We start from the raw sequence: 9,734 nt of genomic DNA, 5'->3' as shown, positions 1-9,734 counted from the left end.
TCTGGGTTTCAGTCAGAACCAGCCAGAACCTCTAAAGGAGCTATCCAAGAGCCTATTTGGGATATAAGTTTCAGCACTCTGTATAGCTCTATCTTAAGGAGCACCTCCAGCAACACCAGACAGGCCGCTTAACAAGATCAGCCTCGGATGGCCTTCTCTCTGTCCCATCAGCCAGGACAGCTAGACTGGTGGGGACGAGGGAGAGGGCCTTCTCTGTGGTGGCCCCCACTCTGTGGAACTCCCTCCCTAGGGAACTCTGTCATGCCCCCTCTTTAATGAGCTTCCGTCGTGCATTAAAAACGTGGTTGTTCAGGCAGGCATTTGGGGTGGGTTAGGGTATTTAAAAAAAAAAATTATGGTAAAATTTTATTGTTTTAAATTGTTTTATGGGGGTTGTACATCGCCCAGAGTGGCTGGGTGACTGGTCAGATGGGCGATTAATAAATTTAATAAATAAATAAATAAATAAATAAAATAGCTCCTTTAGGGTTGTGGCTGGTTCTGTCTGAAACCCGGAACGGATTTACAACCCACCGAAATCAGAGCCACCCCCCTCCACTGCCTTCCCCCACCGGTTCTGGTAGTTTATAAATGTCGCTCCAAGCCTCAATGTGCAGTTCCTGCTTGCTGCCAACAGAGGCTGCCCTGAGACTATCTTTGAAATCAAGGGCCGCCCGGCCTCTCTGAAGGGCATATAAAGGGCTGAATGATGCTGTGAATTTCCGGGGCAGGAAGATTTAACTGGCGAATTCAGTGGGTGTTTATATTGCTCCCAGCTACCACCAGCAGCAGCAGCAGCAGCAGCCTGGCAAGTCAATAAATAACTAAAGCCCCCAGACCTTTGGATGGCGCTCTCAAGAACATTCAGGGTGTGCAGGGCTTAAAAACAGAGGTCTCCTCTGTCTAATATCGTGGCCAGTGATGTTGCTACAACCAGACCTTAGGGGTCCAAAATGAGTACCCAGAGAAAGGCCGGTGACGAGGGCATCAGAAGCAAAATCCATTTTCTACCTGTAGCTGTGATTTAAGTGAGTTTAAAATACAAAACTGCACATGCCCAAAGTTTTATTTATGTATTTATTATTGCATTTATATCCTGCCTTTTTTTTCCTCCAAGGAACCCAAGGTGGCTTATATAGTCCTTCTCCTCTCCATTTTACCATCACAACAACCCTGTGAGGTAGGTGAGGCTGAGAATCAGTGACTGGCCCAAAGTCACCCTTTGAACTTCATGTCTGAGTAGGGACGAGAACCTGGAGCTCCTGAGTCTCAGTGCAACACTCTAACCTCTACACCACACTGGATAATGATGACAGTGACAATAATTAATGAAAGGAATAATATCACCGTTATCATTATTGTTATTATTATATTTTAATAGGTTTGGCAAACATACATTATTGTTGTTCTAACATATCAGGAATGTATAAGCAATTGTAACGCATGGAATGGCGGTGGGACAAGGGTGGAAGAAGAGAAATCTGAGTTGTGTGCTTCACAACTGAAGCAATACATGTTGTGGCCATCTAAAGGGGGGGGGGCATAAGACATTTAAGTCCAGGGTCTCAAATCACCTAGCTGCACCACTGATCCTAGCCCAGTGAACTGGGGTGGGTGTGTGGGTTGCAATCTCCTCGCAGAAGGGTGGGTGGAAGGTAGAATAGGTTCTGCTGGTAGATCTCTGGGTGATTTGCACTTGCAGTAGATTTGCAAGGGGTTCTGACTCTCGCAAAAACAACTTAACCCCCCCCCACCCAAAATTAGGTTGCTGAAAAAGAATACTTGGGAGGAAACCAGGGGTGGATTTTTGTGTGAAAGGGCTTGTGAGCATGGTTCCGGTACCTGGCTGAGCATGTGGTTAGGGAGGCACCCTGTTCCTTAATGACGCTCCCTTTGATGGATCTCAGCATTCACTTAAAAAACAGAAAGCAAAGCAGATCCCACAAGCTAGAAGTCTGCCCACCCCGTCCTAGCACAGACAGGCAGAAACAGTTACATTTTCATTCTGCTTTGTCACAAGCTCACAGTCCAGCGAAATTAGCGTTTGTCCTGGACATTTAAAAGAAAAAGCTAAAAATTGGAGAATATGTTCATTTGATGTGATGACTATATGGAAAATCCTGAAAAATTGGGGAAGGAAGGACACTGTATGGGAAAACAGTGACTGTCTGTCTGCTTAAGCACCCATATCTCTGCAATTAACAAGACCCTTTTGAAATTACCAAACTGAATTGACTGTTCTTGAGTTCAAAATGGTTGGAAGATTTCAGAGAACAATTCTGGATAGCATTTAAAACCTAAGATTTGCAGGGGGGGGGAGTCTTTATGTATATCATGGCTGGCAAAGGAACACTCCCTGGCATTTTCATGTCCGGGTTGGGCCTAAAATTTCTGCCATCATACCAAAACTATGTTGGCTAAAATGATCTTTGCAGATCCTCCAGGGTTCTAGTTCCCCTAGGGCAGGTTTCCCCAACCTGATGCTCTCCAGAGATGTGGGACTACAATCCTCATCATCCCCAGCTTTCATGGGGTTGATGGGAGCTATAGTCCAACACATCTGGAAGTCACCAGGTTGGGGAAGGCTGCCATGGCCATTGATCTTTATCTGAAAATAATTAAGCCCCACCAAGATTAAGATCTGTCAGCTGAAGTTCCACCCCAGCTACTATCAGCTGTAAATGCAAGCCGTCACCCATAAGCAGCAGGGCTTTAGCTGTGGTAGCCCCTGTTCTGAGAAACACCCTCCACTTGGCGATGCGAAAGGCCCAGCTCTCGTCTTTTTTCAGCTTTTTTTTTTTCATGACTTCAGCAATTAGATATATCAAGTAGGGACCTTCTCTCTCACCCTCCAGATATTGTTGGAGTCCAATTCCAATCATCCCCAGCCAGCATGGCCAAGGCATCCAATGGGTACCAGGTTGGGGAAGGCTGCTCTACAGCAGGGATGGAGGGGGGACTTCTGGCCCTCCAGATATTGTTGGAGTACAGCTCCCATAATCCCTCACCACTGCCATGCTGGCTGGGGCTGATGGAAGTTGGAATCCACCAGTGTCTGGAGGGTTAGAGACAGGTTCTCCACTTTGGCTCTAAAGGCCTTCCTAAATAGAGAGGTCTTAACACTGCAGTGGAAGACCAACAACGACCAGGCAAAATGAACCTCCTTCTACAGTCTGAGTCAGCAGTGCTGTAATCTGGACTTAATGGTCTTTTAGACAGTGTATTATTTCACTCACTTCAAAATGTGGTAAGCCAGCCCTTCTGCATTTGGGGACTGTCCTGCTCATTCTGCTGAGTGGCGCCCTTGGCTTCTGCCCCACAGTCCTACCTTAGCGGTGCCATTGGTCTGAGCACAACAACGGAGGACGCCCTCTCCCTCACTCCTACCAATTCAGTAGGAGGGGGAGCAGCATGGCATGTGGGGAGGTGTTGAGCACTAATCCCTGGTGTGAGAACTGGGTTGTTACAAGCTGGTCCCAATGTACATCTCTGAACCATGAGAGGGTATTTGACAACACTGCTCAGAGCTGAACTTTCCTCTGTTCTACTTCTGCAGCCTTTGCCTGCTATTGCAGGGCCTGTGCCCAGAAGATACTGGAAGATTTACTCCAAAGTGAGACTTCACCAGACACATCTGCACTAAAAACAAATGATCTGCTGTTCTTGTTATAACAGCCATGGCTTCTCTGGAAGAAACCTGGGAATTGTAGTCTGGTGAAGGTGCTGAGAATTCTGTTAGGAATCCCTGCCTGTCCCCTACCTCCTCACAGAACTACATTTCCCAGGGTTCCCTGAACAGGGGAAATGGCTATTCCATCAATTTAATGGAATGGCTATTCCATCCATCCCTTCCATCTGTAGTGCGGGGGGGGGGGGATTGTGGCATTCCAGCTGTTATTGGTCTCCAGCTCCCATCAGTCCCAGCCAGCATGGGCAATGATCAAAGATTATGGGAGCTGTAGTCTAAAACATCTGCTGGTCTACCCCAATAAAAACAAAATTACAAAAAAAACAACTCCAAGCCAAAGGAGACCATACGATGGAAGGGAACAGTGATTGAATCTCCCACTTCTTATTTTATTTTCATTTTAAAGCAGCTGTATTGGGCTCTGGGTTTTATCAGAACCCTGGTGCAAGTTTAACCCTTTCCTCTGTGTCATTTTCCTGCAATAAAGTACAACCCTGTCTCATCTCAGAAGTCATCCCCACTGAATTCCATGGGACTTGGGGACAAACCATTTCTTTGTTTTTACTCTAGAGTAGGCACAGTGGAGGGCTGCGGTGGCTTAGTGGTAGTGCTGCGTGAAGGAGTGAGCTCCCGTCTTCAGTCCCAGCTTCTGCCAACCTAGCAGTTCGAAAGCAAGAAATTGCAAGTAGATAAATAGGTACCACTTCTGCGGGAAAGGTAACAGCGCTCCGTTGTGGCCACATGACCACAGAAGTGTCTTCGGACAGCGCTGGCTCTTCAGCTTAGAAATGGAGATGAGCACCACACCCTAAAGTCGGACACGACTGGTTGGGGACACCTTTACCTTTACCTTTTAGGCACAGTGGGCCTGATTTGGAGCAGGACCCTGGCAAAGGAGTAGGGGAGCTTTTAAGATCTGGGAGCCTGCACCTACACTAGAGTAAAAATGAAAAAAAGGCATAGCTGCCTATTTATTTATGTACTTGTTTATTTTGTATTGTTAATTTGCCCCATAACCAATGTTCACTGGACAAATTACAAGCAGTTAAAAGACTGAAATGCCATTTGTTGTTTATTTGCTCAGTCGCTTCCGACTCTTCGTGACTTCATGGACCAGCCCACACCAGAGCTTCCTGTTGGCTGTCACCACCCCCAGGTCCCCCAAGGTCGAGCCTGTCACCTCCAGAATATCATCCATCCATCTTGCCTTTGGTCGGCCCCTCTTCCTTTTGCCTTCCTCTTTCCCTAGCATCAGCATCTTCTCCAGGGTATTCTGTCTTCTCATTATGTGGCCAAAGTACTTCAGTTTTGCCTTTAATATCATTCCCTCAAGTGAGCAGTCTGGCTTTATTTCCTGGAGTATGGACTGGTTTGATCTTCTGGCAGTCCAAGGCACTCTCAGAATTTTCCTCCAACACCACAGTTCAATGCCATACAAACAGTTAAAATATAAAATACAATATAAATATTTTAAAGAATGTAATACAATACAGATTTAAAGTAATGTCTGTTTTGGCTTGCTCTCCCGTGTAAATGTGCATAGGATTGCAGCCAAAATCCCCTCCTGAACCTGATATTTAGCCCTTCTGGAGAAAAGAAGGTACCTGCGCCTCTGCCTCTGCCTCTACATACACACACACACACGCGCGCGGCTAATAGCAGAATGGGGGAGGGTGGAGAAGCAGCACAGATTGGGGAAATAGCAGGTTGCTCCAACAGCTTTAAAGTGTAAAAAAGCAAAACCACTCACAGCATCCTCATCACATGTTTTGGCTCTTTATAGCACCATCCGTGCTGAGTTCAATGGGACTTACCCCCAGGTAAGTGTGTAAAGGATTGCTGCCTGAAAATATCCCTATCCCGGTTTTAAAAGCACAGGGCAATCAAGTAGAGGGTTGTCATAAAAATAAAATGAAAGAACGTAATCCAAATATTTTTTTAAAAAACTCTGGTTGAGTTAAGCCACTTACAAATTGAAACTCACATGCCCAAAACGTGGGAATGGCAAGTTAATGTGCTACCAGCAGCGGAGGCTGGTGCCTCAGATATCACTCTAGTGGTGAATCTGCTCCAGGTTTCAGTCAGAACCAGTCAGAACTCTAAAGGGGTGGTCCAAGGTGCAGACCTTTCCTTGAGAGTTCTGACTGGTCTAACTGAAACCCAGAGAGGATTTACCGCCCCAGTGACATTCGAGCCACCAGCATCCACTGACTACCTGGGTTTAACCTCTGCACAAGGCAGTTAGCAATCTGCAATCCTGTGTGCACTTACCTGGAAGTAAGCCCCATTGAACTCAGTGGCAGTTATTTCTGTGTAAACATGCATAAGACTGCACTGTTAGTCTTGCCCTATTCTAAAGGGAGGCCCAGAGAGGATGGTCTCAATGCCCCTGAACAGGCATCCTTTCATAGATGCAAGTCTGCATCCTCTTAATTCCAGCAGATATTTACTCTCAACTAACAAGGACTGCCAACTTTTTAACCAACTGCCACTCCTATGCCTTTACACAGCTTGATTTCCAGACCTAATCAGGTGATAATGCTTCTCTCTGCTCCTCAAAAGTAACAATCAAGGTTCTGAAAATCAGTTTGTTGTTAAAGGGACTGGAGCAGAGCAGACTAGTCATTTGGCAACCATACTGGTAACTCTTCAGATAATAAAACTGTATACCAAATCACCAGCTCCTTCTACAGATATCCCTAAGTTTTGATCCAAACACACACGCATCTTATAGTCAGGGGACTAATGGCTGGGCTTTTCTGTATTTACAGATGCCCATTTCATTATATTTACTTTAAAACATATATCTTCCTTCTTGACAACGAAATAGTGCTTTTTCCCAAGTAAACATATTTAGCATCAGGGCAGCAGACGCAATTTCCTTTCTTCGTTCCGGTAGTCATGAGGGTGATTTAATTGAATTCAAAACGCAAAACCTGCACGTGTTTAGAGAGCATTTCTTTTTGTTTAAATGAAAGTTGGCAAACCGTTGGTTGGCTGGTTGGCACTAACAGCTGCCTCCCCAATCCTGGCGCTTTCCAGATGTGCTGGACTGCAATGCCGATCATCCCGGCCAGCTGACCAGGGATGATGGGAGTTGTAGTCCGCTACGGCTGGAGAGTTGGTGGAAGCTACTCTAGGAACGTAGCAGCACTAGTAAAGGAGTGGCTAAAGAAGAGAAATCTGCATGGGGAAGTAATTACTTCAGTTGTGAGGTGATATTAGAGTGGTGCACCGAGGGCTGGACCTTGGAGCCAAAGTCTACCCCGCTCCCACCTTACCCCAACGACCACCACAGAGTGGTAGGTGCAGATGTATTTCTTTAGTTATGATGGTGATGGGATTTCAGTAAGTGTAAAGGCGCGATCCTGTACGTGTTTAGACGGGGCGGGGGGGGGGGGTGCTGGGAGTTGTAGGGCTTTTTTTCTGTCTAAACATGCATAGGCTTGCATTCTCAACCCCAAAACTGCGCATGGGCAGAGTATCTCTTCTAATCAGGCTTGGAAACAGTTTTGTGGCTGCTCTTTTTGCTCTAACATATGAGTGACGAAGAAGGAGTTCTAAGGAAGGGACGGGAGGGAAGAAGAGAAATGTTAGTGGTGCGCTAACAGCTGAAGCAATTAATACACATAGCCTCAGTAAAGCCTCCGCCCCGCCCCGCGAGACCATGAAGTCCGAGGTCTAGAAGGGCCTCGCTGCAACACTGCGAGGGATGATGGGGGGGGGGGATGGCGCCTTGGCTGAACTCCCCCCTTCCCCACCCACCGAGCCCTTTTCTTTTCTTCTTTTCCTTGCGTGCCTGTTAAAGGCTGGCGCAGGGGCCTTGCCCGGGTCAGCGCTCAGAAGGGAGCAGCAACAGCTCCTCTCCTGGCCTGGGAAGTATTTTTAGCTCCCTGCGCACCCCGCACCCCCCCCCCGCAGCCTCCGGGCGCGGGGGCCGGCAGGGGCTATTTTTAGCTCCCACGTGGGCCGCCACTCTCCGCCTCGGGCTCTCGCTGCATCCGCGGATACATCCAGGCTGGTCACGTTTTTGGCGGCTCTGGCTGCGTCCGGCTTCTCCTTCCTCCTCCTCGCCCTTCATCTGCAGCAGTATATACAGTGGAGGCTGGCGGCTCCCATTGCGGCGGGGCTGTGCATCCCTTCTGGGTTTCAGCCAGAACTCTGAAGGAGCCATCCACGGTGCTGAGCCCTGTCCCCAAAATAGGTGCGGCACTTTGGACAGCTCCTGGAGAGTTCTGGCTGATTCTGAGTGAAACCCAGAAGGGATTCACAGCCCCACCGAAATCGGAGCCGCCAGCCTCCACTGATTATATATAGATAGATCTATATCTATTTACAGACATAAATTATATAATATAATATATATATATATATATTATAGATATATAATGTAGATATATTTATATATCTATAAATAGATATATTTATATCTGTATATAGCTATAGATACCCCAGTCCCTTTCTACTTACCCCCAACACGGACACCCTAATGGGAGCATGTAGTGTAACTGGGGGTGGATTTAGCGCCAGGTCCCATGGCTGCACGAAGCCTTTTGTCTCCCTTCCGCCGCCCCCCGCCGCCCCCTCCAAATCTCGTTTCTCTGCCGGATTGAATTCTACACATGAGCCTTGCACAGGTTGTCCAGGCGGCGTTTGCGGGTCAGCAGAGCAGAGCCCAAAAGAGAATGAATGGAAAACGTGATACGGGTGAGAGTATGGGGGACTGAATGGAGGAGAAAGGGGGGAAGCATGAATGGGAACACGAGGACTCAGGGCAGGGGGAGGTAAGATAAAAGCATGAATTGTCTGAATGGGTGGATGGATGGAATTTTAGAAAAACAAGAAAACCATGTGTATGGAGGGGGAGAGAAATCAGAAGGGATTTATTTTCTTTTTTAATGAAAGCAGATAAAAATATTACATGAGAGTGTTTCCATTACTAACTCAGAAGAGCTTTAAAACTCTTGGAACAGAGAAGGAAAGAAAGAAGAATGCACCATGTTTGTTACAAAATTGACCAAATGTCCAGTCTCTCTTGGGCATCTGTTACTCCAAAAATAAATAAGGAAACAATACACTTCTCCTGCCACTTTTTAAATATTATTATTAATATGATTAAACAGAAAGATGGCTTCATCTTGACCATCTCCAGTCTTAAAAACAGCAGCCAGTTTTACCATTTCTCAACATGGAGAGATTTTCCGGCAGGCTTCGTTGGATGTTGGTACTTTCAGGTTTCCCAATATTTGGCTACTGTTAGCCAGATCAAATGGCATTTTTCCCTAGAACAGGAGGGGGGGACAAACTGCCAGTGTTCTCCAGAAGTTTGGCCCACAATTCCCCTGATCATTGGCCATGCTGTCTGGGCCTGATGGGAATTGTAGTCCAAAGCATCTGGAGGGCACCCGACTGCCTGCTCCTACCTTAGACTCAGTGGACACTGGCGGATCTGATATCTATAGTGCAGTGAATCCACTCTGGGTTTCAGTCAGACCTCTAAATAGCTCCTTTAGAGTTCTGACTGAAACCCAGAGTGGATTCACTGCACTACAGATATCAGATCCATCAGCCTCTACTGCCTAGACTAATTGCACCTCTTTCTTTTTCAGTCATAGCAGTAACATCTGTAGTCATGGCTGCTTCAGTTTTGTCCTTACACCATAATTATATTCTGGGCATTTCTATGTCTTCTGTGGCAGCTTTCCCCAACCTGGGAAATTATGACAGGGTATGATGGGGACTGTGGTCCAACACATCTGGAGGGCACCAGATTGGGGGAGGCTCCCCTGTGGCATCTTTCATCATCCCCACCTAGGCCTCTGTCTCCTTGTACCCACCTATCCACAAACTGTAATTGCCAAGAAAATCAGCTTAGACCACAGTGGCAGGACTGAACAAGTTTCTTCTGTCCCTGTGCAATGCTATGGACACCCCTGCTCCCATCTGTTCTATCAAATGCTATGTAGCATCTTCCCCCACCCGCTAAACTCTGAAGCTGCGGCCTCCTTGGCCTGTTTGTCCCAGGGCTGACATTTGGAGTCAACTG

At 46.9% G+C, this 9,734-nt stretch overlaps 1 long non-coding RNA gene across 1 annotated transcript; it reads left to right on the top strand.

Annotated features, from left to right (window-relative positions):
• Positions 1 to 635: 635 nt before the first annotated feature.
• On the top strand, positions 636 to 4,735 carry LOC146341236 (uncharacterized). The gene is made up of 3 exons (XR_014784111.1): positions 636 to 1,028; positions 1,118 to 1,180; positions 3,557 to 4,735. It is a non-coding gene; the product is annotated as an uncharacterized LOC146341236 (long non-coding RNA).
• Positions 4,736 to 9,734: the final 4,999 nt, after the last annotated feature.

This window comes from Heloderma suspectum, chromosome 6 (assembly GCF_057233095.1).
Source record: "Heloderma suspectum isolate Gila_16-S chromosome 6, 16-S_ref, whole genome shotgun sequence".
Classification (NCBI taxonomy): domain Eukaryota; kingdom Metazoa; phylum Chordata; class Lepidosauria; order Squamata; family Helodermatidae; genus Heloderma; species Heloderma suspectum.
Note: the sequence above shows the minus strand (reverse complement) of the source record. Positions and strands in the feature narration are given on the sequence as shown.